The 26,215-nt window shown below is 50.9% G+C and overlaps 1 protein-coding gene across 3 annotated transcripts in view; it reads left to right on the forward strand.

Annotated features, from left to right (window-relative positions):
- Positions 1 to 26,215, forward strand: part of PPP1R12B (protein phosphatase 1 regulatory subunit 12B) — a 127,316-nt gene that overhangs the window by 84,145 nt on the left and 16,956 nt on the right. The gene's annotated exons all lie outside the window — the stretch shown is intronic.

The following is a 26,215-nucleotide window of genomic DNA, read 5'->3' on the forward strand; positions in this document are numbered from 1 at the left end:
AGTTTCTGCTCATCGCAACACGCGGCTTCGCTAAACCTTCCCCTTCCCCTGCCTCAAACACTCAGCCATTTGTCATCCACAGAAGTGCTTTGACAGTGCCGCTGTCTCACAGTAAGACTGAAGGAGGGATGTTTTGTAAAAAAGAATAATAATAGGGACACCTTGTCATGTTTTGGACTTGCTGGGCATGTCTCCTTCTGGGCAGATGTCCCGGATCAACTAAATGAAGACTGAAGAGTATCTGAGGCTGCAGGTTTGGAGGTTTCCTCCAGTCTAGTCCTCAAACTGCTGCAAACTCTTGAGCATCATCCTCAGCGCTGCTGTAAATGGGTAAACTGCGCTTGGTAAAACCCACCATGTGTTCCTGCCCAAAAACTCAGGGTCACTGAATCTGTTGCAATTTTTGATGATGCTTTTCACCACCTTAATAACAAGGAATCCTTTTATCTAACCCTTCCCAGAATGTTCTTATGGGTTCCCATGTAATATCCCTTCAGCTCTCCTGGCCTCTTTGCCCACATGCTCTGTGGCAACAGTCCCCAGTTTTCTCATGCTCCTCACATACATTAGACCCTGTTTTTATGCAGTTTCCAGCTAATTATCTTTACCACATCGTGTCACTTAGTCGGTCTTCCCTGGTTTATTTTACATCCAAGTCAGGGATTTCTGTCCTACTAAGTGGCCATGAGCTTGGTGAGAATCAGGGAGCAGCTCCTTGCCTGGATTTCTAGTATCAAGAAGAAAGTACAATTACAGTATCACAGTATCACAGTATGGTTGGGATTGGAAGGGACCTCAAAAGATCATCTAGTCCAATCCCCCCATGGAGCAGGAACACCCAGATGAGGTTACACAGGAAGGTGTCCAGGCGGGTTGGAATGTCTGCACAGAAGGAGACTCCACAACCCCCTGGGCAGCCTGGGCCAGGCTCTGACACCCTCACCCCAAACAAGTTTTTTTTCAAATTTAAGTGGAACCTCCTGTGTTCCAGCTTGATCCCGTTACCCCTTGTCCTATCATTGTTTGCCACCAAGAAGAGCCTGGCTCCATCCTCCTGACACTCATCCTTTAGATATCTGTAAACATTAATAAGGTCACCCCTCAGTCTCCTCTTCTCCAAACTAAAGAGCCCCAGCTCCCTCAGCCTTTCCTCACACGGGAGATGCTCCACTCCCTGCAGCATCTTGGTGGCTGCGCTGGACTCTCTGCAGCAGTTCCCTGTCCTGCTGGAACTGAGGGGCCACAACTGGACACAAGATTCCAGGTGTGGTCTCCCCAGGGCAGAGCAGAGGGGCAGGAGAACCTCTCTGACCTACTGACCACCCCCTTCTAACCCACCCCAGGTCCCATTGGCTTCCTGGCCACAAGGGCCCAGTGCTGGCTCATGGTCACCCTGCTGTCCCCAGGACCCCCAGGTCCCTTTCCCCTACGCTGCTCTCTAATGGGTCATTCCCCAACTTACACTGAACCTGGGGTTGTTCCTGCCCAGATTCAAGACTCTACACTTGCCCTTGTTCTATTTCATTACATTTTCCCTGCCCAGCTCTCCAGCCTGTCCAGGTCTCTGATGGCAGCACAGCTTCCAGTGTCACCACTCCTCCCAGCTCGGTGTCATCAGCAAACTTGCTGACAGTCACTCTATTCCCTCATCCAAATCATTAATGAATATATTGAACATTCCCAGCCCCAGCACTGCCCCTGAGGCACTGCACTGGATACAGGCCTCAACCGGACCCTGCACCATTGATCACCACTCTCTGGCTTCTCTCCTTAAGCCAGTTTGCAACCCACCTCACTAAATTAATAATCATTAGTTCTTCAATGATAATAATAATTCTAGAGTGGTGGGTGCCACCACCAGAGTTGTGAACTTTGAACACTCTAAATTGTCCTGGTTTAGTTGCAGACCCTGAAAGACTCTCCTGATTGTACGTGAGCAGTTATTGCTTTCCCTCCCGTGTTTATATCTTGGCTGATATTAGAAAGACTTTCACCGGAGCCAAAAAAGGCCCCGCTGCAATTCCCTCCTCCAAACCGCAGCGCTGGAGTTTAGCAAAGGAAAGGTAGATGCAGTGCTTGAAAAAGACGCAAATACATGTTGTTCTCATTCTCAGAAGTGGAGGAATTATTTTGGCTGAAACTTATGAGCACCAGCGTGGGAAACCAGCCCGGAGGCTCTGGCTGAGCCGCCTCGGAATGGGATGTGTCAGGAAACCTTCTTGTGTTTTGCTACCAACCAGCTCCGCCTTTCTCCTTGTGATGCTCGGGTGCCCTGTGGAAAGTTGGAAGAGCAGACGAAGTTTTATTGTGGAATAAACATTCAAGGGCACGAGGGATTCAGCTGGAAAAAGCCTCTGGGAAGCAGCTTCAGGAGGGTTTTTTGTCACTGGGAAGGATAGAGAGAGGAAAGAGGTTTTGTTTGGTCTGGGGAGACTTGACCTCAAACCAGAGGTGGGGAAAGAAAGGTTGGCCGCTGTTTAGTCTCTGTTTCTCAGGAATTAAAGCTTGTGGGAGTCTGACAGATGCCGTTAGGCTGGCGTTGGGAAGGGTTTGTGCTCCCTGCGAGGCAGCGGCTGTGCAGTATCAGTGAGAATTCCCTCGAGGTGCAGCCGGTGAATCACAGAGTGTCCTGAGCTGGAGGGACCCACAAGGATCATGGAGTCCGACTGCTGCCCCTGCTCAGGACAGCCCAAAATTCACACTGTAGTGGGTACAAATACGATCCCATCAGTGCAGGTGCAAATCTGTGGCTCTGGTTTAGGATGCGGGATTTGGAGGATAAAGGTGGAGACTAAAGAAAATGGTTCAACATTACATTTTAGAGAGGATTTTCCTTATCTCTGGTTCTTCCCGTTTTGACTTACACTTGCCTTGTGCCATGGCTGGTAAACAGCGGGAGAAATTGGGGATGAATTTGGATGAAAAGTGAATTTTAAATGACACGTCACACTTAACAGAAATAGGAACATGTTTATAACCAATTACAGAATTGATCTCCTTGCCTTTCTCTTTAGTGGCGTTACAAATGTGCCTCACCCCTGTGTTAGATCACCAGGGGAAAGCTTTAAATACAGGGGAACGCACTTAGTGTCGTGCCGGTGAAATAATGATTTCTGGGCAGTAAAAGTGTCACAGAAAACATCTGTTTTGGGAAACGTCTGGGACAGTCCATATAGCACAGTATAAAACCCAGACACATTAGTGGGATTAACTTTTAGGCAGGAATAACACTGAAATATGTGATTATGGATTACGATCACATTAAGTGCATTGGATGTGCTCCATTCTTGTCTCTTTGATTTACAAAACACAAGTATTTTAAATTCTGGGAAGCACTATTTGAGCTCACTCTGTTTGGTAAAGATGATGTGTTCTGCCTAATGGTATTACTAAAAACTAAATGTCTTAGAAGGACTGAATTTCTAACCGTGATTCACAGAATCACAGAATGGGCTGGGTTGGAAAAGACCTCAGAGATCATCCAGTCCAACCCTTGGTCCAACTCCAGTCCGTTTACTAGATCAGGGCACTAAGTGCCATGTCCAATCTCAGTTTAAAAACCTCCATGGCCGGTGAGTCCAGCACCTCCCTGGGCAGCCATTCCAATGCCTGACCACTCTCTGCACAGAATTGCTTTCTAATCTCCAGCCTAAACTTCCCCTGGCAGAGTTGCAGCCCATGGCCCCTTGTCCTATTGCTGATGCCTGGGAGAAGAGCCCAATCCCACCTGGCTAGAACTGCCCTTCAGGTAGTTCTAGAGAGTGCTGAGCTCAGCTCTGAGCCTCCTCTTCTCCAGACTGAACAAGCCCAGCTCCCTCAGCCTCTCCCCATAGGGCTTGTGTTCCAGTCCCTTCCCCAGTCTTGTTGCTCTTCTCTGGACCCTCCAGCACTTCAATCTCTTTCCTGAGCTGAGGGGCCCAGAACTGAACACAATACTCCAGGAATCTCATGAATTCTAAGGCAAGACCAACTGTTCCAGGATTATAGCCTGGGACTCCTCATTTTGGTAGTTTCTATTTCTCACCTGTGTTATTGCTTTTAGCAGCATTTTTATCTCCCACAGAACCTTCCAATTTAGTTTTCGTAATGATGCCGTTTCCCTTTTTTAAACAATGGATTCGATAAATGACTAAAAGATGGGAAATAGCTTTAGTGGTTTATCAGACATAACTTTAGTGGCCTGAGCCTGATGTGGCTGTCGGTTTAAGGCTCCAAGTCCTCCGCTTTCTGGGCTCCGATTCCCTAATAAGGTAAGGTATTTCTTCACGGCCTGCGCTGTTTTGCTGAGATACAAGGGAAAGTTGACTAGGAAAAGGGAACCAAATAGGTGAACTTCTTGCTCGCTGATAAGAAAACCATTTAATCTCCATAGCGCTCTATGGTACTGTCCAACCTATCGCTGCTAGCCCGGGTTCCAGTCTGTGCACTAAGAATACAAGTATTTTCCCCCTGGTTTTCCCCTTATATATTTACTGCTAGCGGCGATGCGGTGTGACGTGGGAGGGAAGCCATGTGGCCCGCGTCCAGGGGGACGTACGTGGTGCCGTGCGTCACTACGGGTAAATTATAGAGCCTTGAATTGTGTGCAATGAGAGCGTCTCCATTTCGTCCTGTTTATAAACAAAATGTGGTAATGGGCTGCGTGTGCTGCGAGGAGAGGAGATCTCCCGTATGTGAATGCCTAGCAATGTGAAATTCAGTCTAAAATAGCAGATAATTGCTGCCAGAGCGTGAGCTGGCGACTTGTGTAGAGCGTTAAACAGGGGGAAGAGCAGCTTTGCGGGGGTTGAAGTGCCCCGGCTTCTTTGGGGGAAGACACTGGAGAAATTTGAATTCATTCTGCACATATTTCCGTAGAAATGTGTCACATCTGCACCGATGATTTGCCTCGTGAGTTCTGCAGCCTAATCTGCTTGTGTTCATTTTCCTCGAGCTTAATGTTTGGAGGAGGGCATCAGACTGTCCATACAACAGTGAAGCCGTCAGCATAACCGCCCAGTTCCTATTTACGGCTCGAGGAAAACATATTGTTTGTGCTCAAAGCCAGGCAGACGCAGGGTTACGGCTAAATGAGTTCAGGTTAATTCCTCTCATTCACCGAGCTGCTGAATTAGGAAGGTCTAATGTGAAGCAGTGTCGGAGATGGAGATGAGTAACACAAAACCAGCTAAAATTTGATCTACGAGTCCCAGGAAGATGAAGCAAAATAACGAGTCCTCCAGGAATGATTTACAAGGTCGTACTCATCATTATTTAAGGTAACTCTACGCTCTAACTTCTTCTTTAGTAAATTACTCTCGCAATTTCAATGTGGTCCGAGGTGACTAATCTTTCTCAGTTGTCAGCGAGGAATTTGTGCTGCAGCAGTGGAGCTGAGGTTGGCGATGCTTGGGATACCCGCCGGATACCCCGGCATTGCTGGGAGGCCTCTGTGGTTCAGATTATCCCGTTTCAGCCCAGGGTCCCGTCCCTGCGCCACACGGCACCTGTCTCACGGCTGTCCTGGGATCCTTTTGCGTCCCGTAAGGAATTGGGAGCAGTTGTGGTGGCAGCAGGACCGGTGCCATGGGTGGATGTGACACAACCACTCCAGGAGACAGGACAGGTCACATTCAGCACGGTCAGTAACCCAGAGCCATCGGCATGAGGAACAGCGTTGCCTCCTGGAACGCATCCCAAAGCCAGCATAAATCTAACTAATTACGTTTATAATTTTTGATCTCGTAACAGTTAACAGCGTATGTTTGTGCTTATACGTGTAATGGAGCATCACGTTAATTTTTGTTTGAAGCTGTCAAACTCTATCTCGTCATGGCACGTTCAAAATTACGGAAAGGAAAGATATCTCTGACTACTTAGAGCAGGTTCTCTGCCTCCTGGGAGCCGATGGTCGTGCTCCATTGTCGCCCACTCACAGGCCATGGGGAGGACATTGCTCCTGATGTGCTTGAAGACGTGCGCCAGAAAATCTGATCTGGATTAAAACTCTTGCATCTGGCAGTCGATGTCTGGGTAGCCCTTAATATCTGCATGGTGTTCACACTGCTGTCTGCCTTGCAGAACAGGGGAATTGTGCAGGGGCAAGAGGAGGTGGCTCCAGCAGATGCTCTGAAATGCCTCATACTCATAGAGTCATAGAATGGTTTTGGTTGGAAGAGATTATCAAGACCATGGAGTCCAACCGTTCCCCCAGCCCTGGCACTGCCCCGTGTCCTGAGAACCTCATGTCCGTCTGTCCAGCCCTCCAGGGATGGTGACTCCAGCACCACCCTGGGCAGCCTGTTCAATGCCCCACAGCCCTTTGGGGAAGAAATTGTTCCCCACATCCAACCTCAACCTCCCCTGGTGCAACTTGAGGCCGTTTCCTCTGCTCCTGGCGCTTGTTCCTGGGGAGCAGAGCCCGACCCCCCTGGCTCCAAGCTCCTTTCAGGCAGTTCAGAGATCAGAAGGTCTCCCCTCAGCTCCTGTTCTCCAGCTGAACCCCCCAGCTCCCTCAGCCGCTCCATCACACTTGTGCTCCAGCCCCTCACCAGCTCCGTTCCCTTCTCTCCACTCGCTCCAGCACCTCAAGGCCTTTCTTGGTGTGAGGAGCCCAAAACCACCCCCAGGATTCACGGTCTGGCCTCCCCAGGTCCCAGCACAGGGACGGTCACTGCCCTGGTCCCGCTGGTCACACCAGTGCTGGTCCCAGCCAGGATGCTGGTGGCCTCTTGGCCACTGGGCACACGCTGGCTCATGTTCAGCCGCTGTCACCAACACCCCCAGGTCCTTTTCCAGCCGCTCTTCCCCAGCTGCAGCGTTCATGGGGTTGTTGTGACCCAAGTGCAGGACCTGGCACTTGGCCTTGTTGAACCTCAGACAATTGGCCTCAGCCCAATGATTCTTCTGTACTGGGTCCTTTCACCCATGTGCTGGTCCATGTGGCGCTGTGGCAAAGCTCCTGTGAAGCCGATGGTCCCGGTTCCCTGGAATTCCCATGCAGGAAGGCGCAGTCCTGTGTTTAGGTAGTAAATAATTTATCTCCCAGATAAGTCCAGAAGGAGTGAAGAGCAGCAGCTGTATCGCCAGATGGCTAACAAGGAATTGAAGAGTAACCTGAATTTCTTTGGAAAACTGAAGTCAGATTCCCTGGCAATAAAATACCCTTTGGAAACTACCACTGTAGGAAAAATTGTGTGTTCCAGTGATTCAAGTGCAGTGATGCTGTTTGTCCCCCTTGTCTCTAAAAGGTCACTTTTTGTTCTGGGTTTATATCCTCCCGCAGGCTTCTCATCACAAAAAGCCTCCTATTTGGAAAGTCATTGTTTCCCTACAAGGAGCAATGTTGTTTGGCAGAAGCTACTTCATTATGGGGTATGGCAAGATGCAGAATCCTTAAGCTGCAAAACTCCTTCCTGGCTAGAATTTCCCACCAGCTTTGGTTCAGTTCACACCTTGGCACGTCTTTGTTACTTGTTATAGTAGGTACCTTGCACGTAGATAATGCTGGACACTATATGGGCTGCTTTTATAGATATATATCACAGAATCCCAGAATGTGAGGGGTTGGAAGGGACCTGGAAAGCTCATCCAGTGCAGTCCCCCCATGGAGCAGGAACACCCAGATGAGGTTACACAGGAAGGTGTCCAGGCGGGTTGGAATGTCTGCACAGAAGGAGACTCCACAACCCCCTGGGCAGCCTGGGCCAGGCTCTGCCACCCTCACCCCCAACAAGTTTCTTCTCACATTTAAGTGGAACCTCCTGTGTTCCAGTTTGAACCCATTGCCCCTTGTCCTGTCACTGGTTGTCACCCAGAAGAGCTTGGCTCCATCCTCCTGACACTCCCCCTTTAGATATCTGTAAACATGAATGAGTCCCCCCTCAGTGTCCTCTTGTCCAGCTCCAGAGCCCCAGCTCGCTCAGCCTTTCCTCACACGGGAGATGCTCCACTCCCTACAGCATCTTGGTGGCTGCGCTGGACTCTCTGCAGCAGTTCCCTGTCCTGCTGGAACTGAGGGGCCACAACTGGACACAAGATTCCAGGTGTGGTCTCCCCAGGGCAGAGCAGAGGGGCAGGAGAACCTCTCTGACCTACTGACCACCCCCTTCTAACCCACCCCAGGTCCCATTGGCTTCCTGGCCACAAGGGCCCAGTGCTGGCTCATGGTCACCCTGCTGTCCCCAGGGCCCCCAGGTCCCTTTCCCCTACGCTGCTCTCTAACAGGTCATTCCCCAACTTACACTGGTACCTGGGGTTGTTCCTGCCCACATTCAAGACTCTACAGTTGCCCTTGTTCTATTTCATTACATTTTCCCTGCCCAGCTCTCCAGCCTGTCCAGGTCTCTGATGGCAGCACAGCTTCCAGTGTCACCACTCCTCCCAGCTCGGTGTCATCAGCAAACCTGCTGACAGTCACTCTGTTCCCTCATCCAAATCATTGATGAATATATTGAATAATATAGACCCCAGTACGGACCCAAATATATATATATAAATATATATATATATTTCATTGCTCTTAGATTTCACCCTCGGGCATGAACATAACCTTCTGCACCACAATCTGTTGAGGAAAGGCCAGAAATAGGTCTGAAGCATAATTCGATAGCAATGCGTTGCAGCTCGAGGATATTGCTTTGTGTCAGCCGTTTGCACCGCCGCGCTGACACAGAGCTTTTACAGCCTGGAATGCACAACCCGATGAATTCAGATAAAAAGCAAAATGCATCATGACTGTGTTGCGAGTCCCCTGAGATTTCTGGTTCTCTACGTCAGATTTTGGAAAGTCCCTTAGCTTGAAATAGCTGCGTTTGCATCTGGTTCTTATATTCGCGTTTGCTTTCTCATTCCCCTGTTAATATCTGCACATTTCTGCAACGTTCCTCTTGTTTGTGCTGCTTCATCCTTTGCAAGAACACTGGATCAGAAGGGGAACCTGTCAGTGAACACTTGCAGAGTCCAACTGCCGAGCAGCTTCGACTGGAAAATATTATGTTCTAACACTGCTTTATCCTTAATGGTCATAACTGGATGAAATCACTGGATTTTTGGCGTGAGCGATGCTCTAAGCTGGGCTTCTGAGCGGACACTGGAAAGAATCTCTCCCAATTTTCTCATGCTGCTTTTTTTGGACAAAGTACAATATTGAACTTGGGAAAACAGCCTGGCTGGGACAAGACAGAGCCGGGGTTTGAGTGGACATGAAGGGCAACAAAGATGCTGAAGGGAGTGGAGCATCTCCCGTGTGAGGAAAGGCTGAGGGAGCTGGGGCTCTGGAGCTGGACAAGAGGACACTGAGGGGGGACTCATTCCTGGGGATCAATATGGAAAGGGGCAGTGTCAGGAGGATGGAGCCAGGCTCTGCTGGTGACAACCAGTGACAGGACAAGGGGCAATGGGTTCAAACTGGAACACAAAAGGTTCCACTTGAATCTGAGAAGAAACTTGTTTGGGGTGAGGGTGTCAGAGCCTGGCCCAGGCTGCCCAGGGGGTTGTGGAGTCTCCTTCTGTGCAGACATTCCAACCCGCCTGGACACCTTCCTGTGTAACCTCATCTGGGTGTTCCTGCTCCATGGGGGGATTGCACTGGATGAGCTTTCCAGGTCCCTTCAACCCCTGACACTCTGGGGTTCTGTGATGAAGCGAGTGATCTGTAGACAGCGCTCGTCCCTCGCTGTGCAGACGTGGGGAGGATTACAGCATGAAAACCCGCAGGGCTGAGGCTGCTCCAGGCCTGGGGTTTTTGTGACCGTGGCTGCATTTACGTCCTTGAATGGAATTGAATCTGAGGTCTCGCAGACATTTATTTTTGGCAAAGTGGTGATGGCCACAGATGTGGCTCTGGTGCCGCAGCCTTGGCTTATTGTCACTGATCCATTTCTGTAACCTCTCCCCATCATCCCTTGTGGGAATGATGGGCTTAAGATAATTATATCCTTCTCCCTCTTCTGCAAGCTTTGCTTTCAATTCAGTTCTCAGCTTCTGAAGTTAAGGAGGTCCGCTGGGGTGTCGGTGAACCCTTATTGTGCTGTTCGAAATGCTGGATTTCAAGGCATTTTGTCCAAAAACTCACTTCTGCTCCACAGAACTTGTCTCCTACATGCAGAATTTGACACTTAGAGGTGCTGAAGTGACATTTCTGAGAGTGGTGCTTTCTAACTTCTAGGTTTCTAAATTTTAGGTTTCAAATGTGCTATTCTCAGCCCACGCTAAAATTATCTGCTTCTGCTGCTTAACGCTAATCCAGGTATGAGTATCGCTCCCAGCGTTTTAATGATAAATGTAGTGATGGGAATAAGAAGTGTGATGCTGTAGGTGCAGCTCTAGACCGTCAGCTGCCGCGTGTGCGTTTGGGAGAAGAGGGAAAGGCTGTCGTTCCGAGTCGATCCGTAAGGGCAGATGTGCTGCGGGAGCCCCGCTCGGCGCACTGCGGAGGAAAAGCCTCTTCCCTCGCCGGTTTTATTCCATTTATGGCAAACTGCTGCAGTGCCTTCGCATCACGTTCACAACACAGCTTATTGCCTGGCCAATAATCCCGTCGCTACGGCCCTTCGGCCTGCTGGTGCCGAACATAACCTTTTTCAATCCTAAATAAACCCCGCCGTGCTGTAATTGAACCTGTTAAAGCTTGCATATGATTTTAAAGAGATTTGTTTACAGTGGTTTAAAGTGGTTTTTATATAGCGAGTCTTTTCAATCAACTTTTCATTACCCACAGTAATAGTGGGTTGGGTATTACACTGAATGCAGCTGCTGCGGCTTTGACCCTGAGTTGTCCCGCGTAACAGCAGCTGCTCTGGATTCTTACAGCGTATTTGCGAACCGGATTGCAATTCCCAGGTAATGGAGAGTGAGCTGTGGAAAAAAGAATGGGGTTTATTACAGCTTTTAAAGGTTGGCTTTCCATTTCATCCCCTGGGTTACGTGCCAGTGCCGCTAATTCGGAATCAACTCATTATGTGCTGAAATGAACAGTTTCTCTACAGAAGCAGCAATGGGTACAGTGAATAAAGGTGTGAGAGCAGGAGGCTTAACAAGACTCAGCGTTTCCTTTGTATGTGAATTGTTGGTAATTCTTTAGCGCCTTTTCAGCGCAAGACCCCATGTAGGAGAAGAAACAAGAGGTGTCCAGCGACCGGTGCAGCGATGTGCTGTAACCTTTCGTCTGCTCTGGAGCTCTCCGCGTTGAAACAAAATGGTATTTCTGGCTTGTTGGACCCAATCTCAGATTGATCACAGGGTTTTCTTTGCAAATAGCAATGCTCAGCTCCAGTTTGGACGTAGTGGGAGCAACTAAACACTCTTCCAAGGACAAAGCAGTGGCACGTTTAGTCTGTGCAAAGATGCACAATGTTTAGGGCTTAAATAATCACAAATATAGGACATCCTGAGGTGAAGGGAATCACAGGACTGGTTAAACTTTGCCTATAGTAGTTAGAAAGGGGAGGTGCAGTCCTCTTACACTATGGATTTCAGTTTTGTATGTCAATCCAGTAACATAAAAGCAATAGGAAATCTAATCTTGACTCTGTTCTCTGCAGCTCATGTCAATAGTTAATGGCTTTTTCATGTTTAAACTGAGATTCTCTGGGTTTTTCATGGAACTACTTTAGACCCAGAACAATTATTTTATGGACATTTAATGGCTTTTGGAAATGACCGCCAGGGCGGTTTATTTTGCTCCGAGAAGTGTCATGAGAATATAAACGCGTCTTGAGAATTGATTTAAGTATTGCATAAAATATGAATTACAGATTTCGGTGTTTCCGCGGACTGGAACGCGACTCAACGCACGAACTGCACACTGGAAATGCAGAACTCAGGGCTGTGGATTCCTAATAGAACGCAAATTGCTGAGCTCTGTGGCAGGAGGAGGCACCGGCGGGCCGGGGGCTGCGTTGAGCAATGAGCACAGTTCTCTGCTGCTCAAACACAAGTGAGCAGAATGGCCTCGGCAGCAGGTTCAAAGGAAAACATGAAGCGTGTTGCCACCCTCTCCCTCTTGCTGCTTGTCCAGCATGGCTATAATTCGCATCTCATGTCCCTGCAGTGCAGCCCCGTTGTTCTCGCATCGCTGGGCCCAGCACAGGGTGACCAGAAGGGTTGTGAGACCCCCGTCCTCCGGCCCTGAGTATGTCACCAAATCATAGAATGTCCTGAGCTGGAGGCACCGATGAGGATCATGGAGTCCAACTGCTGTCCCTGCACAGGACACCCCACAGGTCACCCCATGTGTCTGAGGACGTTGTCCAGTCTCTTCTTGAACACTGTCAGGTTGGGCCGTGACACCTCCCTGGGAGCCTGTTCAGTGTCCAGCACCTCTGGGGGAAGAACCTTTTCCTCATGTCCCACTGCCCCCCCTGGCACATCTGCTGCCGTTCCCTGGGCTCTGTCACTGTCACAGAGCAGAGCTCACCCTGCCCCTCCTGCTCCTGCTGAGGAACCTGCAGCCCATGGGCTCTGCCCTCAGGCTGCTCTGCTCCAGCTGAGCAAACCCAGGGACTGCAGCCGCTGCTCATCCGGCTTCCCCTCCAAACCTTCCCCAGCTTCGCAGCCTCCTCTGGACACTCCAGCAGCTTTATCTCCTTTTCCCCTGTGTCCCAGCCCTGCCCGGCTGGCCACGCAGGGGCTGTGGGGCTGCGGCAGGACGGGCCCTGCCTGGGTTTCATTGCACAGAGGTGGCTGAGCAGGCCCTGGGGGCCGGTGCGGGGTGTGCAGGGTGTGCAGGGTGTGCAGGGTGTGCAGAGTGTGCAGGGTGTGCAGGGGCTGTGTGACCCCAGGCCGTGTCTTCAGCCTTGGCTGCTGTGTCTGGAGACACCACCGTGCTCCCAGTTCGTGTCTGCTCGGGGAGATGGGAGGTTTGACTGTGACAAAAGGAGCCAACAGGATGGGAAGTAACTCAGTGATGTACAGGAGCGTGGTAAAGCTGATGTGCAAAATGACAGCTGGGACTCTGAGAAGATACTTTGGGGGTAGTTTGTTCCAAAAATACCAACTTCTCTCCTTCATCCTTCAAGTTTTATGACAATTCAGGTCTCCCAAGAGGGCTTTTCCTTCCCTTCCCTTCTCCTGTGCGCTCCCGTCACCCATCGCTCCAGAGCTCTGCCTTGAACTCTCAGCTTCAGGTCCCATTTTTGTCTCCTGCAGGCCAGAAAATGACAGTGCTGCTTACATTTACTTCATCAGCGTCACTTTCCATAGGGGAAGATTTTCAGCCCAGATAAAAGAGTTACTTGTGGTTTTCCCTTCTAATATTGCGCTCAGGGCTTGGTCCTTTTTCTGTTATGTTGGTTTTTTTGGATCTGGGCCCTCCTCTCTAATTAAACAAATTGGGTATGAACACAGGTGTCATTAATGAAGGAAAGGAGAGGACAGCGATCTCAAAGGAAAAATATGTCTGAAAAGCGTGATCATAGTCAAGACCGTTGCTCTAAGTGTAGGTAATACACTATTTCATATAAGTATAGGAAATATACAGTGCTATAGTACAGTTGTGCTGCTGTACTCAGAGAAGGGAAGAAACTTGAACATGATGTTGCACAAAAATACACTGCAGCACAAAGTTTCTGGTGGTTGTGAAACTGCTCATGGACGATATTTGTTTTTGCAAGTCTTTCCGGTAGCTGCATAAATATCCCTGAGCAAATAAGCAGCAGCACAGCCACAGCACAGCCCGGCTGCGGAACACCCTGAACAGGCACCAACAGGCAGATCTACACCGTGACCTTGAGTGTTACAACCATCAGGACAACAGCGCTGCAAAGGCAGAGTCGGGTTTCATACCCACACAGGGGAAAACTTGAAAGGAAACGGTACAAAAAGCAGGAAGAAACCCGTGAATTAGGCACCTTTGTTGGAATCACGATGAAAGGCGGCGTGTTTTGCCATATTGCATCTCGTTCTGCCGCCTTTCTCCTGGCTAATAAGGATACTCATTCTCATGCCACCCCTTCTCTTTAAAATGAGTTATTGTCCACCGAGATGCGTTTTGTCAATCTGTGAGACATCTGCACTCGATGACTAATTAACTTTTAATTAGTAGGGAATAGAAGGCTCAGGGTTTGTTTTGAGGCTCGAGTTCTGCACTGAAATGTTGATTTTGGAGCTTTCCCACCCCTCCCCAGCAGAAACGTGACCGTGGAGGGACATGGCAACGGCTCATTTAGGACTGGACGGGAGGGGAAGCAAAACCCTGCAATTTAGAGCTGCTTAACCCCACCTCGGTGACTAAGCTGGGCTTTGTCAGCCTTGTAATTGTGATTGTGACACCCCGGTCTGCTGGCGGCCACACGGGTTAGCCCAATTTCACTTGCTGTTTTGAAACCCCAGAAACTGAGACTAGCGCGAAAGGGTCTATAAATACACATTTCCAATGTGCGAGTTACTTTGTTGTCGCTGTACGGCCGAGTCGGGCGCTGGGAGAGGTGGAGGGTGATGAGGGCGGCAGATGGAGGATGGAAGGATCAAGGTCCGGCCACGGTGTCCCCGAGCAGTGGGGTGCCTGTCACTGCCACGGTGTCCCCGAGCAGCGGGGCGCCTGTCACTGCCGCCGTGTGTCTGCGCTTCATTTCCATACCTTTAACAGGGAATGCAGAAGTATTGCCAGGCAGAATCAGACTTTCTTTTTCCCCTCCCACATTCAGTGGATAATGAATCCTCTCCTTCTTCTCTATGAGGGATCAAGTAGAAACATGATCTCAAAGTGACTTGCCTAGAGAAGGGCAGTCCGGCAGCCTCGTTTCCCACTCCCTGCGATGCTGCATTGCCCCTGGGTAGTGAAGATGCTGGATGGTGGGGGAAACTTCTCCAACTAACAGAGAACGGCTGTGGGCACGTACCGGAGGGAGATGCAGATGTCTCCCAGCTTCTCTGGCTGCCAAGGGGAGCAGGGAACAGATATCAGAGCCCTGTCACTGCCTCGTACTGCAGTGTCCCCCAAGCCCTGCTCAGCCTTTGATGCAGGTGTGAGCTGGCACCCCATGCACTGGCACGAGGGTTTGATCATTCAGGTATGGGGCAGGCCAGGCCCAGCACAGCACCCAAGACATTTACATTCTTCATTTTTGTTGCAGAAAAGCTTTTGCATGGGGGAAAACAGGGGCAAGTCCTGCCCAGCACTCATGGCCAGGATATGGCACTGAGCTGGGACCCCGCTGCAGTCACCAATCTGAGCACTGTGGGGTGGCCCAGGAAGCAGAATTTGCCCCATGGCCACCCCACATCTCAACCCCAGAACCCCAGGCTGGTGGGGTTGCAGGAGCTCTGCAGATCCCCAGCCCAGCCCTGCTCACGCAGGGTCACAGAGCAGATCACACAGGTGGGTCCAGGGGGTTTGAATGGCTCAGAGCAGGAGACTCCACACCCGCTCTGGGCAGCCTGGGCCAGGCTCTGGCACCTCCCAGCAAACAAGTTTCTGCTCATGTTCACATGGAGCCTCCTGTGTTTCAGTCTGTGCCCGTTGCCCCTCACCCTGGCGCTGGGCACCATGAACAGAGTCTGGTCCATCCTCTGACACCCACTCTGAGATATTGATCCCATTGATCAGATCCCTCTCAGCTTCTCTTCTCCAGCTGAGCAGCCCCAGCTCTCCCAGTCTCTCCTTGTCACAAAGATGCTCCAGACCCCTCAGCATCTCTGTGTCCCTCTCTGGACTCTCTCCAGTAATCCCTTGTCCTTCTTGAGCTGGGGAGCCCAGAACTGGACCCAGTACTCTAGTACTGTATGCCAGTAAAATTAACATGGTTACCAAGCAGTGTGCAGTAAAGGGGCAATATTTAAGATCAACAGAGAGATGTCCAAGTGTAGTAATACTCTTAAAATGTTTGTATAGAGATATTCTGCACTTGCTGGGAAGTATCTCATGCAGAAGCAGCTGGTGGGGCTGGAGCAGAACATGCAGCAAGGCGGGTGAACCCCAGCGCTGGTCAGCAGGAGTTGGGGTGGGAGTGAATGAGCCTGGACGAGGCCACATCCTTCATACTGGACCAGCTCATTAACGCTGCCTTATCGTAACTGATCCAGTGCAGGTACCCAGCCTGATGCTTTTCCAGCAAAGGAAAACGTAGATTTGCAACGTTATGGCTGCAGGACTCTATTTAGTGTATGAGACCTATCAAATCAGTGCCCCCGCTGTGTGTTTGATGGCGTTTTTCAAATGAACGTCCCGTGTGCTTGTTCAGATGGGACACGCAGGACACCCACTTTGCAACGGCAGCTGAGGTTCGATCAGAGCGGTACGCGCTCTCCCCACCCTTTGTCCCTTCTTCCCAGCTCCTCTCCCTCCTCCTCGATCCCAAACACTCCTTTGGGTGAGAACACATTACACAAGCTCCGCGGCGCCTTCGCGCAGCTCCAAACAGCCTTACGAGCGAACAACAAAAATCCTGTTGTTCTGCATGAGCGTGTCCTCCCTTTAATGGTATGAACTGCTCCGTGTCCTTTACAATATCTCCCTTTGTCACCGCCGCGAAACGCCTGCTGGAATTTAAGCTTTGCGAAGTGCCGTCGATTTGCTCCGACCTCCCGCTCGCAGCCTTGTGAGCTTGCAAGTTGTTTTCTTTGCCCCTCCACCCCGCTTCTCTTTCCTTTTTGTCCTTTTTTCCCTACAAGTAGCAGCCCAAATCCCAAGCTGAAAGTGAATCGCTGCTGCTGGCCGCCCTCCAGCATTCCTGGCGGAGCGAGTCAGGATCTGGAATGTCAGAGGCAGCGCTGGGGAGGGCCGGGGCCGGCAGCGCATGGGGAGCGGAGCGGCGCCCGAGAGGAGGAGGAGGAGGACGGAACAAAACACAACTTCTTCTGGACTGCCCCTTTCCAAAGCAGCGTTTGTTCCTGATTTATGCTTTCGCCTCTCGCTTAAGGCGTGCAGCTCTGCGCAGCGACGGCAGAGAGCTCGCAGCAGCGCTCCGCGCTAAAACAGGTTTTCTTTCTCTTTTGGCAAAAGTGTCGTGTCTAGATAAACCCAGCTGGTTTTCCAGCTCTCTCTCTGGAGGCAGGAGGTTTTACCGCCGGCAGTTTTGGGGGGAGATCGCTCTGGGCTTGCGGCGTACGCTCCGGACCGGGGGAAATGTCCTTTTGCGGAGAAGTTGGGCTGGGGCCTGGCCGGTGATGCTGGCACGGAGCAACGCCCGGCGCTGGAGCACAGCGAGTCCTCACTGCCTTCTCCTCTGCTTGGACAAGCAACATTGTGGAGCCTCAGCTTTCCCCGCGGCAGATTAACGCCTAAAATTATACACCCTAAACAGCAGCGTTTAATTACCAGAGCTGTGAATAGTTTAATTAGTTTGTTCTGACCTTGGAAGAAGGAGCTGCCCAGCACCGTAGAGCACCAGGAGAGCAAGACTCGCTTCCCAGAGACCATGTCGTCCTTGTACACCAGGAGTAAAGAGTACACTCGCAGCAGGAAGGCTCAGTCAGATTCGCCCCCGTCTTCTCCTTCCCCGATCGCAAAGACACTCAGAGTAAGCAGCTTTTTCCTTTCTGTATTACACGGCACGTGCTCCGAGCGGAGAGCGGTGGCAGCGGTTTGTTGTCTTCCCTCGGAGCCACGGGGCTGTGGTTTGCTTTGGAAAGAGGATGGTTTGAAAGAAACTTGGGAAGGTGCCTCTGCAGCAACAGGTTCCCTGCCAGAGCCCTGGCGCTGGCATTATTCGCAGTGAGGGTGCAGGGAGCTGCCGTGGTGGTCGTTTCCCCCCTGTCTCACAGAAACATCGCTCTCCTGCTCGGCTCTTGCTGGCCAAAAACCTCACCCGTGAAAATGAGGCAAAACCTGACCAGCTCGTTAAACTGCGCTCTTTCCATAAATATTGCCGCTGAAAGGTTTGCCGTCCAGCTTGCAGCCTCGGGGCTGTGCTGACCCGTGATATAGCTTAATCATTTCAACAAGAATGTTAAAAACCACCTGTAGCAGGAAACGAGTCGAGGTAGGGAACCGGTCCTCCCCAAACCAGAGCTGCTGTCCCCATCCACCAATGCGTCTGAAAGTTGGGAATGTTTCATAACAGTGTTGCTAACAGCTCCGGAGTCATGTGAAGGGCTATCGGGGACTCCGGGTCCGTATCGTTACACGGGCCGTCTCTTCGCCGTCAAGAAATATTATCATGCCAGAGTCAAAGCCTGGAGGAATTAGTTTTAGAAAGGCAGGCTAATTTTAGAAGTAAGCATTAAATTAATCTGAGCGCTGGTGTTTGCTCAAATCAGATACGTATTGTCTGCTCCTTTTGAAGTGACAGATCTTGGGCTGGAAAAAGCGTAGCCTGTGATCTGTAGAAAGGGTTTTAACCCTCTGCTGTGGTGTTAGTGGAAACAGTCCCTGACCTCGGGGGCTGCAGCCTCCGCAGTGTTCGCGGCTGCTGGTTGTCCCTGTTAACCGCTGAACCCGGCGCCGTGAGGCTGCGCTTTCCCCCCGGCTGCAGTCGGGACGTCTCTGGGGAGCTTCTGGAGAATCTAAAACTGGGTGCTTAGACTTTCTTCATCGGTTTGTCCAGCCGTGCTGACCATTCCTCGGGAAATGGCCGCAGGATTGCTAACCAGCTTAATAGCAGCCGGCGAACCTTTCAGATGCGTTCTTCGTCCTAGAGTAAAGCTGGAAATGTTTTAATTCCTTTCAAAGGAGGAGCTTTTTAAAGTCAGCGTGCACAGATTGACTCATTTGCTCCCCCTTATGCATCTGGGCACGGAGACAAGTGACAAACGTCTCGCAAGAGCCGTGCCCGCCGTGTGTGCCCGTCTGCTTGGTGCAAACCCCCGGGAGATGCTGGTTTGTCTGCATGGGCAGCAGCGATGGGGTTGCAGGATTTGGGGCCCTGGGGGTGCTGCAGGAGATGGGGGGAGCTCCGGGGAGGCCAGATGGGTGCAGAAAGGTGCCGGGTGGGGACGGGAGGGCTGGAGAAGAGCTGCCCTCAGCTTCTTGTGCCTTTTGGAGAAAGCAAACATGTGAGCAGAGATCTCGGTGGTTCTTGCAGTGGCGATGGCGGAGAAGCCGGGTCGGAGCGCAGCGGCGTCGGGATAGTGGTGGAAATAGCCCATGCCTTAAAAGGGTAATTAGGGAAGGATTTACTTCAGGCTAAAACAAAGTATCCGAGTTAACTCTTTTCTCCAAGACAGCTTGACTCTGCTGTGATTACGGATTTGTCCCATGTGTGCGTTCTCCCCCGTCCCCACCGTCACGGCGCCCCGTGCCGCAGGCTGCCACCCGCCTCAATAAAACAGGCAGAGACGTGATATCTCGGAGTCTTTTCTCTTTCCACCCAGCCAAGATCGATCTCAGCAGACCTGTGGGCTCTAAACGTTTCCAGCTGCGCAGGGGTGAAGACACACGAGCAGGCGAGGAGCCTCACGCGTGGTACAGACGGGGAACAAAACCCCACAGAGAACCAGACGAGGCAAAGAAGGTTTTACTTACTAAGGTATCGGTGCCAAACAGCTGCATCAAGTGCCGTTTGCAGAGCAGTTTGCTACGGCATTCCCTGCAGTGCCTGCCCTCCTGCTTGCCGTGTTCCTCCTTAGGTGTTATTATAATACTGCTTGTGGTTTTTCCCCCTTTCATTGCTGGGATCTCCCCAAACGTGCCGCTGGGGAGGGCGAGTGCTTCGCCGTGAACATGTACAAGTCCCAAAAAGGCGACATCCTCAACCAGGTGGGAGCGAAAGGCACGGAGGGGACATTTTGATGAGAACAGGGTGCTGGTGTGTGACCCTTCCACGTGCAACACCCGCAGGTGCTGTCACCCCTGCGAGCCAAGATACCACGTTTCTTCTGTCACACCAGAACAGCCCAGAATTATAGTCACCACTTCAGAAATAGCCAAGTGAATCCTTTTAAGTCACCCGGGGTGAATGTTGCGAGCTCCACCTTTTCAGTTGCTTTAAGGAGGGTGTTGCTAGCAAGTGGAAACTCAAATCCCCTGGTGGAAATCAATTCAGATTGTCCTGTTATTTGGCAAAAATTCCTGGTTTTGTGGCGGTGGGTCCCTTTGCATCACAAGTTGCACAGGACTGTTGCAGCTCACAGCTTCTCTTCCTCAAAATAATATTGATGTAATTCCTCGGGTGGAACAGGCAACCCGTGGTATGAAACCTATTGTGCGTGAGTTACCAAATAAATGGAGGGATTGAAAGCATGAGGATGAATCCTGTTTATGCTGAGCCAGTTGTTTTTCCATAGGAAATACCCTGTAGTTTGTATTTAGGCTCATCCATCTGTTCACTGTGGTGCTTCACAAGCCTTGCGTTTCTCTGTGGGATATCACAGAATCCCAGAATCCCAGAGTGTCAGGGATGGGAAGGGACCTGGAAAGCTCATCCAGTGCAATCCCCCCATGGAGCAGGAACACCCAGATGAGGTTACACAGGAAGGTGTCCAGGCGGGTTGGAATGTCTGCACAGAAGGAGACTCCACAACCCCCTGGGCAGCCTGGGCCAGGCTCTGACACCCTCACCCCCAACAAGTTTCTTCTCAGATTTAAGTGGAACCTCCTGTGTTCCAGTTTGTACCCATTACTCCTTGTCCTATCACTGGTTGTCACCCAGCAGAGCCTGGCTCCATCCTCCTGACACTCTCCCTTTAGATATCTGTAAACATGAATGAGTCCCCCCTCAGTGTCCTCTTGTCCAGCTCCAGAGCCCCAGCTCCCTCAGCCTTTCCTCACACGGGAGATGCTCCACTCCCTGCAGCATCTTGGTGGCTGCGCTGGACTCTCTGCAGCAGTTCCCTGTCCTGCTGGAACTGAGGGGCCACAACTGGACACAAGATTCCAGGTGTGGTCTCCCCAGGGCAGAGCAGAGGGGCAGGAGAACCTCTCTGACCTACTGACCACCCCCTTCTAACCCACCCCAGGTCCCATTGGCTTCCTGACCACAAGGGCCCAGTGCTGGCTCATGGTCACCCTGCTGTCCCCAGGACCCCCAGCTCCCTTTCCCCTACACTGCTCTCTAATAGCTCATTCCCCAACTTACACTGGAACCTGGGGTTGTTCCTGCCCAGATGTAAGAGTAGGTAGGAAAATGCAAACTAAGGAGAACACCCGTTCCCAGCCTGTGGCACAGCTTGTCAACGCAGTTTTTGGGTTGTTTCCCACCTCCTTCTCACCCAGCCTGCCTTTCTTTTCCAAACTGCTCTTTCTTGTCTCATCATCCAGTATTTTTCACTGTAAAAAACACCATCAAAACTGAAAGCCCCTCCAGCTGCATGTGTGCTGTTCATTCAACATCGCTCCATGGTTGTTACTTGCCCCTTGAGAGATGATACATAATTCTCACTGTTCTGGCTGTATTCACGGTTTCACTACAAGGCTTTTTCCCCTCTGATTGTCCCTCATTAAGCCTCCGTCACTGCTTTATTACACGAGCTTTCCAGCTGAATTTCTGTCAGTAAGGACTCAGCAATAAAGTTTGAAGTGCACTCAGTGGTCTGTACGGATTGATTCCATTCTGCCTTTCACTGGCATGTCTGAAGGAGCCACGCTAAGTGGAATACGGGGTGCAAAAGCATCACTGTGTATGGGCCGCGTGTTGTCACCGAATCGCTTGATATTAATACCTGAGTGTAAAAAGCAACGGTTTCCAAATTGCCGCCGAGCTGCTCTAAGCTGTGATACCATGGCAGCAAACACACATAGCCTGGGTGCGATTTGCAGTGTGGACACATACAGCTACAATCCAAAGCAAATCTTAAAAGACAAGTTAATGCACCCAAATGTTTGAGCTGCAGGTGCCTGGCGTGCAAATAAAACCAGCACGGTTCGGGTATTAATATTACTACATAAAAATGGTATCAAATCTTAGCGATGTCGTGACGTGACCGAACCAGATTCCTTGTAATCGGTGAGACACGTCCAGGAGTGCTGAAGCTTGGTAGAAATGATGGTGAGATTAGAGCTTCGGTCGAGTTTTGAGTGTCAATGTGTCTGGCAGTTTTCACTCCGTGAGCGCCTTTGCAACAGGTTTTATCCTGGTTCGGCTGTTGATGGTAACAGGTTAATTCTCACTTTGGGTAGACCTGTGTGAATCATTCGTCTCACTGTGCAAATGTGTTAGAGAATAAAGAGCGTTACGAAGATGTTTCTCCGGGAAACTTTATCTTCCCGGGTTTCCATTTAGCGGCTTGAACTCGCTCTAGTTGTGATAAAAATGATGCTGCATAAACTGAAATGGGGTCAAATAAGCTGTCTCGTGACGTTTTCTGTGTAATTTCTGGATTGCTGGCTGGTTCCGCGGTGTTTGTGGGAGTGATCACCTCTTCTCCCGTTAGCCAACAAAAAATGGGGGATATCGAAGCTTGAACTTTAAGGGAATTAACCTAAGTCTGTGTTCTTCAGCAGCCTGATTTGTTTATCACTGGATATATATTCATTAGATGGGTATTAGTAAGAAATCCTTTTGGTTTCTGTTTGTTCTCTGCTTTTTTAAGCTTTCCTCTGTCAACGTCCGTATCTGGAAGCGTGTTGGGGGCTTGTAGTTGTTCTTAGGGCACCGACCGTTAGATGTTTCCCGCTGTGACTCAGGAACCGGACGATGCTCCGGTCGCCGGCTTCATCTGGTGTATAAATCAAGGGGCTGTGCCCCATGGGGTGAGCGTCCCCGGTCTCCAGCTCTGCTCCCCACCGAGGAACAGAGCGAACGGATCCAAGCCAAAGCCGTAGCGAGGAGTCTGGTGACCACTGGAGGGTCTGAATGGCCACGGACCATCAGAACGGGGCCCATGGTGGAACTTGCAGCCTCATGGAAAGCTTTGATTTTCTGCCACCTGGTCAGCGATGGGGCCTTTGGAGAAGCTGGTCGAGCAGATAGGGAGCAACCACTTTTGCTGGCTCAGCTTTTGAAACCGTCACAGGGCAAGGAGGCCAGAAGGTCAGAGGACAGCTGGAGGTTGCACCGGCGCAGGGACATAGTCCGGACTGTGACAGGCATGAAGGGGGAAGAGGGAAACTTGCATTTGGGTCAGCTGGTGGCACAGCCACAAAGCCGAGCGCCTTTGCACAGCTGTGCAGGGAGGAGCCGCGGGATGGAGCGATGGGAAACTGCAGCGGCACACACTGCTGAGCTGGGAACCAGCGCTCGCTTCCCTTCCAGGAGCCCGCTGGAGCTTTCTTTTTCATGAAATGAGTACAAACCCGTAGAAAATGCGGCTAGAAGAGACTCAAGAGCTCAATCCATCTGTTTCCACAGGCACCAGCAGCTGGACCTGAGCTGCAGCTGGTGGTCAGAGGAAAGCACGGATCTTGGGGAACTGTTAGGCTGGGTTTGTTGGGTTTGTTGTTTATATAAGGAATTGTAAATTCTTTTTAATGACCCCAAATTGCGCAGTTACTGTTGCAGTTCAGTGTAAGTCAGGTCCTTGGGGCAGAGGTCCTCAAAGAGCTGAGTGGAGCTCCAGGTTCAGATCTGGCAGCTGGTCCTGAGCTATTTTAGACTGAAACAAATAAGGAGGGGGGAGAGAGACAGCGTGAACTGTCTTAATTTTAAACGCAGGAGTGGCTTTGTGCAATACAGATGTAATACAAGCCCTGATTGCTCCTCCATGCAGCGCTGCCGTGGCGTCGCGGCTGTCGCGCAATGCTGCAGGCTGGACATGGTCACCGCAATTTGGAACATGCTTCAAGGCAGAAAGTTGGCGGGTTGGCTTTAGGCAGCTCAGATCCCGGCTAGTGGCCAAACAGACTTTTAATACCCGGTAATAACACCTGAAAACATCCTGCTGGAGCATTCACAAAGATGTCGTCACCTGGAGACCTGCGGCATTCTCATATTGAAGACAGGGGCAGAAATCTCTTCTTGTGTCACTTGGCTGTTTGGCTTTTATTTCCTTACGTCTAGAGAATCACACGGAATCCCAGAGTGTCAGGGGTTGAAGGGCCCTGGAAAGCTCATCCAGTGCAATCCCCCCATGGAGCAGGAACACCCAGATGAGGTTACACAGGAAGGTGTCCAGGCGGGTTGGAATGTCTGCACAGAAGGAGACTCCACAACCCCCTGGGCAGCCTGTTCCAGGCTCTGCCACCCTCACCTCCAACAAGTTTCTTCTCACCTTTAAGTGGAACCTCCTGTGTTCCAGTTTGCACCCATTGCCCCTTGTCCTGTCACTGGTTGTCACCAGCAGAGCCTGGCTCCATCCTCCTGACACTCCCCCTTTCCATATTGATCCCCAGGAATGAGTCCCCCCTCAGTGTCCTCTTGTCCAGCTCCAGAGCCCCAGCTCCCTCAGCCTTTCCTCACACGGGAGATGCTCCACTCCCTGCAGCATCTTGGTGGCTGCGCTGGACTCTCTGCAGCAGTTCCCTGTCCTGCTGGAACTGAGGGGCCACCTGCTGCCCCCAGGTCCCTTTCCCCTACGCTGCTCTCTAATAGCTCATTCCCCAACTTACTCTGAACCTGGGCTGTTCCTGCCCAGATTCAAGACTCTACACTTGCCCTTGTTCTATTTCATTACATTTTTCCCTGCCCTGTTTTGTCTAAGATCGCGTCACTTTGCAAAATGAAATTTTTCACCAATAAAATCCGATCCCTTAGAAAAGAAGGCAAAGCAATATAAGAGCAACAAACCCGGGTTTCTGAATTGTGGCCTTTACTAAATTAAAATACAGTCCAGCTCGACGTTGTACATGGTGAATTTGATCCCCGGGAGACAATAAACTGCAGCTGCTGCAGAGCCAAGGGGCCACGTGAGAGGTTCGGGGAATGGGGGCCCGGGCTGGCGATCACAAAAACCAGTGTACAACTGGTTCAGATGTGTCTGGGATGGCGGGACTCAGTCCCTTACAGACGTATGTACTTGTTTCTGATTAAATACATGCCAGCCGTGCTGAAAACGATGCGATCTGTGGCAGCCGGCTGCCAAAGCCACTATTCCTTCTTGGAGAAGCTTTTAATATTATGCTTCAGTAACAGCGGTTTTTATTAAGTAAAGTTTATTGATTTATAGCTTGCGAAAACCTATTTTGCATCAGGCTTTGGGGAGTTGGAGGTGATGTGGAGGTGGTTTGGCTGCGCCGGGTTATTAATCATATCAGTGGGATTTTTGTAATCCTCGCGTTCGCACAAACACGGAGCGGAGCCGGAGGCAGCGCGATCCATCACGGCGGCCGAACGCTGCAGCAAACCGTGGTGAAAAACCGCGTCCAACGCACAGTTCAACCAGACCTCCCATTGTTCTGCACCCACTGGAAAACCGAACACCGGAGAGGGTTTTCCTGTCTCCATCTGCCCTGCATGAGCGGAGCCACGTGGGGAAACCCGCGGAGCGACCTCACTATGGGAACTTTGCATGGAAGTGGCCCCAAAAGCAGCTGGCTCTATTTTACATTGAATTTCTAAAACAAACAGGGCTCACCAGGAGGATATTTGCCAACATGAGAATAAAATGTGAGAGGTTCCTAAAGCTTCCCCTCTCGGTGAAGAAGAGGGAGGACGGCACGGCTGGAGCCGGATGCCGGCATCTCGTTAAATGGTGGTTATTTAATCATGAATGTTGATCGGGGGCTCTGAAATAAACCACACCAAACTAAATTCCTGGAGAACTGTCTTAAAATAGTGCACGTTTTCCCGAGGTCGGCCGCTTGGAGATAAAGAAGCATAAAATGTTCCCAAAACATCTTTTTTTAAAAAAAAACAATGTAAATAGTCGACTTTTTGTGCCTTTGCTGGGTCAGGTCCCAGCCGCAGGAGAACGCAATTGGAAGCAATTAGGCCAATTTCTGACTTGGCAAGAGCAGTGGCCGATCCCCCTTCTGGCACCGCGTCCCGGGGCTGCGTTTTATCTAAACCTTCCGCAAAGAATTTGGTTTTCATTATGCTTCACTGAACCCGGAACAGCTATGAGAGTTTCTGAGTGTTTGAGGGAAGGCTCCTGCCCTCCACAGGCCCAGCACGCTTCTAACATCAGAACCGTGCGGCATTCCTGGCGCTGTGCAGCATCCCAGTGAACAAAGCCTTGCTCAGTACCTGCCCGTGCCCGACCCTTGGGATGGACCAACGTCAGCGCAGTGGGACTGGAGACCCAGCAGAAAGCGGCTTGTGCAGGAATCATCAGTCCTGTATGGAATCACAGGATCATTTAGGTTGGAAAAGACCCTCAGGATCATGGAGTCCAACCGTTCCCCCACCCCTGACACTGCCCCATGTCCTGAGAACCTCATGTCCGTCTGTCCAGCCCTCCAGGGATGGTGACTCCAGCACTGCCCTGGGCAGCCTGTTCAATGCCCCACAGCCCTTTGGGGAAGAAATTGTTCCCAGATCCAACC

This window comes from Nesoenas mayeri (genome assembly GCF_963082525.1).
Source record: "Nesoenas mayeri genome assembly, chromosome: 23".
NCBI classification, from domain to species: Eukaryota; Metazoa; Chordata; class Aves; order Columbiformes; family Columbidae; genus Nesoenas; species Nesoenas mayeri.